Source organism: Musca autumnalis, unplaced genomic scaffold (genome assembly GCF_047663935.1).
Source record: "Musca autumnalis isolate F117 unplaced genomic scaffold, ASM4766393v1 scaffold_2, whole genome shotgun sequence".
Classification (NCBI taxonomy): Eukaryota; Metazoa; Arthropoda; class Insecta; order Diptera; family Muscidae; genus Musca; species Musca autumnalis.
In genome coordinates, this window is record NW_027411755.1 from 128,628,973 (window position 1) to 128,640,324 (window position 11,352).

Below are 11,352 nucleotides of genomic sequence, written 5' to 3' on the forward strand. Positions count from 1 at the left end.
TTAGAGCTGCCACATTTTGTTTAATTTCTTAGGTGAACAAGTTTTATTTTTCAGCTTGAAATAAATTATAAGAATAAAGTAAAAACGGTTCAAAATCGTTTTTTCCTGGTCAAACTCTGTCACTTTTGAACGGAGAGATATTTTCATAACACTAAATTTTTATATCCTCCACCATATACCCTCCAATATTAAGTTTGTTTTTCCGTTTGTAACGCATTGAAATATACATTTCCGACCCTATAAAGTATATATATTCTTGATCAGGATAAGATTATGAGTCGATATAGCAGTGTCCGTTTGTTTTAATCACTCCAGCGTCCACCATAATTGAGCTAGAGCACGGTATTTTTGCACTCGAGTATCTTTTCTCCATGGGCAGGTCACGTTCGAAGATGGGCCATATCGGCCACGTTTTAGTATAGCCCCCATATAACAGTACCTCCCGATTTTCGGTATTTTGCGGATTTTAACTATATTTTTTGACCGAACTACCTGTAATTTGACGTTTGGGGTTTCCAGTGGTCAAAAAAACTTCTCCACTAAGAATTTTAAAGATAGGTCTAGGGTGTGGAATAAGCCCCATATAACGGTTTCTCCCGATTTTCGATATTTTGAGGATTTAGCTACATTTTTTACCAAACTACTAATTATTTAATATTTAAGGTTTACAGTAGTTAAAAAACATCTTCTGCAAAAACCGTCAACATAGGTCCATGTTTTGGTATAGCCCCCATATAATGGTACCTCCCGATTTTCGATGTTTTGAGAATTTTAACTAAAATGTTTAACCGTACTAGCTGTAATTTGGAATTAAAGGTTATCGGTTGCCAAAAAACTTCTCCACCAAAAATCGTCAACATAGATCCATGTTTTGGTATAGCCCCCATATAACGGTACCTCCCGATTTTCGGTATTTTGAAGATTTTAGTTACAATTTTTAACCGAACTAGCTGTAATTTTACATTTGAGGTTCTAAGTGGTCACAAAACTTCTCCACCAAAAATCGTCCATATAGGTCCATGTTTTGGTATAGCCCCCACATAACGGTATCTCTCGATTTTCGGAATTTTGAAGATTTTAGTTACAATTTTTAACCGAACTAGCTGTAATTCTGCATTTGAGGTTCTCAGTGTTCACAAAACTTCTCCACAAAAAATCGTCAACATAGGTCCATATTTCCGTATAGCCCTAATATAACGGTACCTCCCGATTTTCGGTATTTTGAGGATTTTAATTATAATTTTTAACAGTACTTGCTGTAATTTTATATTTGAGTTTCTCAGTAGTCACAAAATTTCTCCACCAAAAATCGTCAACATAGCTCCATTATTTGGTATAGCCCCTTATAACGGTACCTCCCGATTTTCGGTATTTTGAGGTTTTTAGCTACAATTTAACCGAACTACCTGTAATTTTACATTTGAGGTTCTAAGTGGTCACAAAACTTCTCCACCAAAAATCGTCAATATAGGTCCATGTTTTGGTATAGCCCCCATATAACGGTATCTCCCGATTTTCGGTATTTTGAAGATTTTAGTTACAATTTTTAACCGAACTAGCTGTAATTCTGCATTTGAGGTTCTCAGTGTTCACAAAACTTCTCCACAAAAAATCGTCAACATAGGTCCATGTTTTCGTACAGCCCTAATATAACGGTACCTCCCGATTTTCGGTATTTTGAGGATTTTAGTTATAATTTTTAACAGTACTTGCTGTAATTTTATATTTGAGCTTCTCAGTAGCCACAAAATTTCTCCACCAAAAATCGTCAACATAGATCCATGTTTTGGTATAGCCCCATATAACGGTACCTCCCGATTTTCGGTATTTTGAGGATTTTAGCTCAATTTAACCGAACTACATTTGTGGTTCCCAGTGGTCACAAAACAACTCCTCCAAAAAGTGTCAACATAGGTTCACGTTTTGGTACATCTCCCATATAACGGTACCTCCCGATTTTCGGTATTTTGAAGGTCTTAGCTACATTGTTTGACGGAACTACCCGTAATTTGACTTTTGAGGTTCCCTGCAGTTATAAAACTTTTCCACAAAAAAATGTAAAGATAGGTAGACACTTTGATATAGCCCCGTAGGCGGTACCTTTCTCCTGGCTGAACACATTTTTTAGATTAGATTAGATAATTTAGGCATTTGGGGTATCCATGGTCGAAAAAGGTTTTCACCTAAAATTGTGAAAGGAAACTAATTATTCCATATTAATTAAGACTATTTTATGGTGGAAGGTTAAAAAGTTTGGCCGGCCGAACGTTTTTTACTTGTTCAGTGTAATTTTTTGTTCGACATTAAAGTAAAATAATAAATGTCAAATTAAAAAATGTCAAGCACCAATAAACAATCCTATAAAAATAAAAAAATAAAAAAAAATTAAAAAAATTTTGTAATTTTTTTTCAATTTTTTTTTTCAAAAAATTTAAAATTTATTTCAAAAATTAAAAAAAACCGTGGGCTTCATAAACCTCATATGTTAAAAAAATGTCAATTTGTCCAAAAAGCTATAAATTATATGGAAACGGTATAACGGTATGTAAAAAGCAAACATTTTTTCACATGAAATTTCAATAAATTTAAAAAAGGGTTAAATGGACGGAGCTTTTACGAAAGTATAAATGGACTGAATGAGTACAGTCTCAGGTATCATTCTGCGAAAACTGAAATTTGTTCCAAGGTGTTCCCTAAAACGTCTAGTCCACTAAAGTTGGAATTTCACTAAAATTTAGTATCTGAATAAAATAGCTCACTTCGTCAAACGGTTCTTATAGGCAATAATCCTACCTAACTAATACAAAAAAAAAAAAAAAAAAAACAAGTAAGTAAGAACTGCGCTAAGTTGTTATACCCTTCGAACTTTTTATACCCTCCACCACGAGTTGTATTGAAGTAAAATGGAGCAATTAGTTTCCTATCGTTTTTCAGCAAGTTCGGTAAAACAATGTGGCTAACGTTCAAAATAACGAAATTCGGGATATATACCTATGTTTTTAGACTCAAAGAAGACTAAATACGAAATTTCCGATATTTCGGTAAAACCTTCAAATACCGAAAATCAAGAGATACACTTCAATGGGGGAAATGAGAACCCGTAGACCTATACTGATAATTCTCTTCTGGAATATTTTAGAACCCCATGGAAGACTGAATAACAAATTCAAGTCTTTCCTCAGAATTACCAAAATCGAAAGGTACCTTTCTATCGGGGCTATATCGAAACGTGGACCTACATACATACATATATCGACGAATTTCAGTCAGAAAGACTTTTACCTCCAACAAAGACTAAATACCAAATTTCCGCCATTTCGATGTGATAATGAGGCTAAAACCTTCAAAATACAGAAAGTCGGGTGGTACCGATCTATGGGGGCAATATGAAGGTGTGGACCTATACTGACAAAATTCATATGGAACGTTTAATACCTCAAATGAAGACTAAATACCAAATTCTAGCCATTTCGGTGGAATATTGAGGCTACATACATATAGGAAAAATATCTGTTAAGGGTCATCATGCCACTGAAGTTTTGGAATTTGGATAGTTATAATCATATAAATATATTCGACCAAACATTTCGGACGTTATGTCATTATTATTGGTAGGTGTTTTACCTTAACAATGGCATATGGCTACACCTGACAACTTATCTTGAGAATGTTGCCTGCAGTTAACAACAAAAGAAAATACCTCCGGACTATACTTCTTTCCTTTCTCCCTCCCACTATTGTTGTGGTTATTTTCAATTGAAAACAAAAGAAAACAATGACCAAAAACAAGGTGTAGGCGTTGTCGATTGTTTATAGTGCTGACGCTGTTACCTGCAAATGCTGCTGCCAGCGTATAGCTTTGGTCGCTTTTGTGGTAGAGTGAGTGCCATGCGGTATAGTGTCACCAATAGTGTCTGATTGAGAGGGCGACAACGGCGGTTGTCGCAATCTGGTGGCGATTGACTTTAAGTTTACCAGTCAATAAACCAAAGGCATAGACTAACAACAACAACGCTATAATAACAATAAAATAGCTAACAAACAATGCAATTGATTGCTTTGTAAATGAACTCTAAGTACAAATAAAGAATAGTACAAGTTCGATAGTATCACGACCACCACAGCAAAAACAACAACAACAAATAATCTGGCGCCAGAAAAATTTGTTCTTTTTACATTAACAAGAAAAGAAAACGGAACAAAATATGTAAGAAGTAAAAATCGATGCTAAAAGTGTGACCATAATTTCTTTTACATTCTGGGTATACGAATGTCGAAACCAGATTTGTCCATGTCTTCAATATGTTTTGAAAGCAAATGAATGAAATGATATTATTATATCACCTTCTTTCTTGCACTACACGGTGCTCTTGAACCCACTTTAAATGAAAGGAGCTTATATTTTTGCGGATTCTGAAACAGCAATGTTCATAGATCAGAAAAATCCAAAAACAAGAAAAAATCGCTGGAGGTATTTTTAAATAAATCGCTGTCAAAGTTCAAATTTTTTAGGTTTATTTTAGGTTTTCGCAATTTTGTTGGAAACCGCAAGTCCTATCGAAATGGGACTAAAAAATGTTGTAGCTGTGAAAATCTTATAGAGGATTGACCGTTATGATTTGTTCCTAAGTTGTACCATTTTTGAGATAAAGAATGTTTGAAAACGGTAAGTCTTATCGAAATAGGACTAAAGAAAATCGTATAGCTGTGCAAATTCTCTACAAGATTTACTTTTGTAATTTTTCCCTAGGTTGTACAATTTTGGAGATATATAAATTTAAGTTGGGAAATTGCAGTCATGACTTTGTTTTATAAGGGGACGATACAGGCAGTCCCAATTTGAACTTCTATATCTCAAAAATGGTATCTTCACAAAGGACAATCTTGTAGAGAATTTTAACTGCTACACCATTTTTTAGTTCCATATTATTCCATCGCGGCTTACCACCAAAATCGTAAATACCTATAAAACCCTAAAAATGTGAACTCTGACCGCGATTTATTTAAAAAGCGATTGCTTTGTTTTTTGGTTTTTCTCATATATGAACATTGAAGTTTCAGAATCCGCAAAAAAAGCAGCGACATAATTTATTAAAAACAAGTAAGAACGGCGCTGAGTTCGACGGGACCGAACTTGCCATACCCTACACCACGAGTTGTATTAAAGTAAAATGGAACAATTAGTTTCCATTCGTTTATAAAGAAGACTAAATACCAAATTTCAGCAATTTCGAAATACCGAAATTCGGGAGGTACCGTTCGATCTATACCGACAAATTTCTGGCGGAAAGTTTTTTGACTCAAAAAGACTAAATACCAAACTTTCGATATTTCGGTAATAGACCATTTAGATATGACCTCATTAGCCGGATTTAGAGCATCATCAGGATTTATTTGCTAAATCTGGCGATAATCTACCAGATTTCCCATACAAAAATAAATCCCCGTATTGAGTGGATTTGATTTAAATCCGGCATAAATCCTCGTATACAACTCTGTTTTTTGCAACATGTTGCTAGAAAATACAAAAAGTTGCAAGCTGCAAAAGAAACAAGGTAGATGCATCGGTGAATTGCTACAACAAAAATAATTTAAAATGTGAAAATGTTTAAGCAAGGCGAAAAAATTAAATTTGCTTTGATGTAGATAGTCGATTTTAATCAACCAAGACTAATATTTACGATGTCTAAACGATATAATAATTCTTTATTTGGCACGATTCTCTGGGGGGTATAGGAAAACGTGGACCTACACTGATAATTCACTTATGAAATATTTTATAACCCCAAACCAAATTGCAGGCATTTCGGTGGCAATATGACGGCGTGGACCTATACCTACAACTTTCAGACGAACAGTTTTGTACCAAAACGACGACTAAATACCAAATTTTAGCCATTTCGGAGGAATATTGAGGCCACAACCTACAAAATACCGATATTCGGGAGGTATTGTTCTATGGGGGCTATATGAAGCCGTGGACCCATACCGACGAATTTCATATGGAAAGTTGTATACCCAAATGAAGACTAAATACCAAATTTCAGCCATTTCCGAAAATCAAGAGGTAACGTTCTGTGCGGGCTATAAGAACGCGTGGACCTATACCGACAACATTCTGGCGAAGAGTTGTATACCCCCCACAAAGACTAAGTACTATTTCGGTGTGATAATGAAGCTAAAACGTTCATAATACCGAAAATTGGGCGGTACCGTTCTATGGGGGCTATATCAGAACGTGGACCGATATAGCCCATTTGCAATACCAAACATCCTAGGAGTAATAGAGACTTCTATACCAAATTACAAAGCTCTATCTAAAAAATTGCAAGCTGTATCTTGATTTCAGCAGACGGACGGACGGACAGACGGAAAGGCGGACATGATTATATCGACTTAGAAATTTACCCCGATCAAGAATAGAGTCTCCGATGAATATTTCTATGTGTTACAAACTGAACGACAAATTTAATTATAAGGATGAAGAAGGATCAGTTCAGCTTTGATTAAATGGAGAGTGGCGGGAGCAAACTCAGTTGTGATTGTAATATAGCTGACATGATGTAAAGCATGAGCTTGGTTGCTGATTTTTATTTGGTCAGAGGTATCCAGCTTTACCCTGCTGAATGAAAGAGTCGCTACAAAATTTGTCAACCTCACATTTATTTGAGCTCATGCTTCCACTGATGAAAAGGGCGAACAGACCAAAGATACATATGTATTACGAGCCCATGACAAAATTATTCTAGGCGATTTTAATGCCAAAATTGGTTAGGAGAATATCTTTGACCCAACTGTCGGGAAATTAAGTCTCCGCAGCAAAAGGCAGCGGCAAAAACATGGCAGCTAGCAGTACCAGATTTAGGCATCGCGACTTTTATAAAGGCAACTGGGTGTCTCAAACAAAAAAAAAAAAAAAAACAAAAACAAGAAATCAAAATGATCAGATAGTGATAAACGGAAGGCATTAATCGAGCGTTCCGAGGAACAAACTTAGTACCCGATTAAACGTAGCAAACAAAGTACGAACAGACACAACACGGAAGAATGAGTAGCAACGCGTAGGTATCGGGAGAAAAGAGGGGAGGAGAAACGTCTTTTCCGCAGGAAAAAGAGAGAAATGGAAAAGCGACAGTGTGCAGCAGCCAAAATGAAGTTCGCAAATTCTAGCAAAGAGTGAAACATCAAACTGATGGCTTTGTTACCAGGGGTGCCAAGTTGGTGGTTTTCCCCCTACTTGTGGTGATTTTTGACGTACCAAAACCACTGTTTAAGCTGGAATGTCAACTGTTATAAGGTAAAAATCGCTATAGACCTAGGGTGCGTATGTGGCTGTAGCGATTTTTGCCTCGGTACAGTTGGCATCCCTGTTTGTTACAGTCACATTATCCCGAACAGAGAATGTCGTCGAAGAAGATACCGCAGAAGATACCAATCCCAGAAGATGGTATTGCATGAATACCGCCCGGCCAAGATAAAAAATAGACAGCAATAAACCGGCTGAAGAATAATAAGACCGATGGCTTACCAGCCGAGCTGTTCAAGACTGGGGGCGACACTCTGATAAGGTGTATGCATCAGTTAGTTAGCACCATCAGGCAGGAAGAATGCGTACCCGACAATTGGAACCTGAGCGTCATGTATCCCAACTATAAGGGCATAAGTCTGCTTCCTATTGCTTATAAAATTGTGTCAGGAATATTGTGCGAACGACTAAAGCCTATGGTCAACAAATTAATTGGGTTATACCAATGCGACTTTTAGGTATAGGTAATGGAAAGCAATAATCAATTTTTCGTCTTTTCGATTTTGGTCTAAGACTAAAAATTAGATTTTTCGGTCTGGCGATTATTTTAGTTGTCTTACAACTCGACTTTTTCATAACCGCAGAAACTCGATTACAATCGACTATTCGACGATTTTCGAGTTTTCTTTTCAAACTGTAAAACCGCCAAAAATGTAAAACCACGAAGTTAACAATCTATTGGCAAACTCGAAAATCGATCACCAGATAATCGATTATTCGATTTTCCCTCCAGACAAAAGTCGACTGCGATTTTTCGCCTTTTGACTCCAAAAAGTCGATTAATCGAAAGTCGACTTACCTATCCATAGCGACTTTAAACCTGGCAAAGCCACCATTGACCAGATATTTACCCTGCGACAAATTCTGAATAAAACCCAAGAAATGTGCAGATCGACAATTGCCATCTTTATGTAGATTATAGAGCAGCTTCCGACAGCCCCCTTACGTTCAAAGGCATTAAAATGGGAAAGAAACTCTAGGAACAGTTCAGTACCAAAAGAGGTTTCAAACAAGGAGATAGGCGCGAACGGCTCTTCTTCAATATCCTGCTGGAAAAGGTTATACGTGATGCATACGGTCAACGAAATGGCACAATATAAATCAAAGGAGAATCTTCTAAGGTGGGTCTGGCAGTAAAGTTTTAATTTAATTACCATACCGAAATGGCTGAAACTTAGTACTTAGTTTTCTTTGGGGCTACAAAACCTTTGCCCAGAAATTTGTCAGAATAGGTCCACGCTTCAATATAGCCCCCATAGGACGGTATCGCACGATTTTCGGTATTTTATAACTAGACAGCGGAATCCTATGCAAATGCATATTTGGTTAGGATGGTCGTAGAGAAAATCTGATTAGACAGAAACTCGTTTTTTTTACAAAATAAAACGAACTAGGCCCAGAAATTTTTGCATATTTTGGCATATTTTGACATATTTGCATAAAATGAGCATATGCAAAACCATATTGAAGGATTTGTGGCCTAAGGATCCCATCGAAATGTTTGCAATTTGGTATTAAGTATTCGTTGGGGGTATAAAACTTTCCACCTGAAATTTATGGGTACAGGTCCACATCTTCATATAGCCCCCATAGAACGGTACCTCCCGATTTTCGGTATTTTGATGGTTGTGGCCTCAATATGACTCCGAAATGGCTGAAATTTGGTATTAAGTCCTCCTTGGGGGTTAAAAACAATCCACCTGAAATTTGTCGGTATAGGTCCACGTCTTCATATAGCCCTCATACAACGGTATCTCCCGATTTTCGGTATTTTGATGGTTGTGGCCTCAATATCCCTCTGAAATGGATGAAATTTGGTATTATGTCTTCCTTGGGGGTTAAAAACAATCCAACTGAAATTTGTAGGTACAGGTCCACGTCTTCATATAGCCCCCATAGAACATTTCCTCCCGATTTTCGGTGTTTTGATGGTTGGGCCACAATATACCTCCGAAATGGATGAAATTTGGTATTAAGTCTTCCTTGAGGGTATTAAACCTTCTACATGAAATTTTATTGAAATATTTGTTGCATAAGAAAATATGTTGAATGCATATGTCATATGTTTCGATTGCAATTTAATCAAAAGCCAAAAAATGACCAGTCCCAAAATTTGACATGAATCGGACCAAAAATAGGGGTTGCATAAAATTCCGCTGTCTATTTATAACCCAAGCATCGAAGAAATGTAGCTGTTCGGATTGAAGAATTACTCGTAGGTATTTGTACTTTTTAAAACCTTCCTTCCAGAAAATTATTCGTTATAGAGAAGTTCGGCTGTTAATATACATATTTTATATATTTATATTAGAGCTTAATGTACGGCATAGCGTATTGTCTAAATATTTTTATTTATTTTTAATAATTTGCATTTTAATGACAAATAATAATTATCACTCAGACTCGTATTTTTGCACACAACTTTTGTTGACAGATTTGGCAAATAATTCTTATCACTTCACTTCACAAAAATAAAACCGGTTACAAAATAAAACAAACCAACAATACAGAATTAAAGAAAGAAAATTTTGTATAGGCAGGCAGCTCTCTAGAGGAGAATTAAGTAATCGGTGGTGTGTTTATGTGGTTTTGTTTACACTTTTTGTGGGTTTGGCGTTTGTTTGGTTGGGTTATTTCAAAATATTTTTTTTAACAATCTAGCGGAATATTATTTTGTCTTAACACTTTGTGACCGAAGAAAAAAAATTATGTTATTTGCAATAAATTTCTTGGGCTTATCATTGTGGCAATTAATTGATTTATTCATTTTGATGTAATTTCCTTTCTTTCCACTTGTATTGATTGCACTTTTGTGTATTTATGCTTTGTGTTTTTTTTCCGATTCGTCACATTGCTTTCATTCCATTTCCACCCATAGCTTTTCACTTTTGTCTCCTTTGGAGGAAACACTCAGCAACATAACGACATAATTGAATAACTTCTTTAGACTGTAATTGACGATTTCCTCTTTCTTGAATTGGCATTTGCAAAGTGTTTTTGGTCAGCAGTGTTGCCGGTTCAATTGTTTGGACTATGCACTTCTCCACCCCCGCTTAACAAAAACACTTTGTACGGCTTACTAGTGAACTCACTTCTTCGTTCACAATTCGTTTGTTGAATTTTTCTTTCGTCTGGCTTGGTTACGGGCATTCGCGACGCGTCTTACACTGTGACTATTCCCTGACGTTTAAAAATGAAAAGAATTCACTTGTTGCACGTCTTTATTGCATCGAATGCAAAAAGCAATAACAACAATAACAGCGTCAATAGAAGCACCACAATAACATCAACTACAGCAGCAGCGGCAGTAAACTGATTGGCGCTTTGTTGTTACTTTTTGTTTTCATCGTGTTGTTGTTGTAATTATTTTTTTTCATTTCTTCTTTTGTCGGGGTGCTCCGTGATATCTTCGTTTGTTAAGCTTGTTTGTTTGTTTGATTGGATGAGTATTTTCTACTTTGGCTAGTGAGTAACACAACAAAGCCATTGATACTACTCACGTCTGTTTGCTTGGGTGTGCGCATAAACATCCAAACATAGCACACAACAACATCAGGTCGTCATAGTTTATCCGAATATGCATTAAGTCTACGCGTCTGTACAGAGATTTAAGGTGACCCGATGTACAAAATTTAGAATTAAACACGTAACAAGCAACAAAGTAGAACGGCGTTAAGTTCGGCCGGGCCGAACCTCCACCACGAGTTGTATTGCAGTAAAATGGAACAATTAGTTTCCTTTTGTTTATGAAGAAGACTAAATACCAAATTCCAGCAATTTCGATAAAAACAATGTAACTAACCTTCAAAATACCGAAATTCGGGAGGTATCCTTCTATGGGGGCTATACAACAACGTCGATCTGAACCGACAACTTTCTGGCGGAAAGAAGACTTAATACCAAATTTCCGATATTTCGGTGCCTAAAACCTTCAAACTACCGAAAATCAAGAGGTACGCTTTTATGGGGGATATAAGAAGACGTGGACCTATACTGATAATACTCGTCTGGAATAATTTATAACCCCATGGAAGACTAAATAAAAA

General features: G+C 36.3%; 1 protein-coding gene across 11 annotated transcripts in view; it reads right to left on the reverse strand.

Annotated features, from left to right (window-relative positions):
- The window catches only part of LOC141394628 (sodium-dependent proline transporter), a 77,226-nt gene extending 66,606 nt beyond the window's left edge, over nucleotides 1–10,620 (reverse strand). For 2 of the 11 annotated variants that reach the window (XM_073969325.1, XM_073969310.1), the window contains exon 1: nucleotides 10,399–10,553. The gene's annotated coding sequence lies outside the window, so the exon portion shown is untranslated. Of the gene's footprint in view, nucleotides 1–9,535; nucleotides 9,584–9,809 lie in introns of those variants that run through there. The other 9 variants (XM_073969331.1, XM_073969327.1, XM_073969329.1 and 6 more) reach the window with 9 other exon arrangements.
- Between the last annotated feature and the right edge of the window lie 732 nt (nucleotides 10,621–11,352).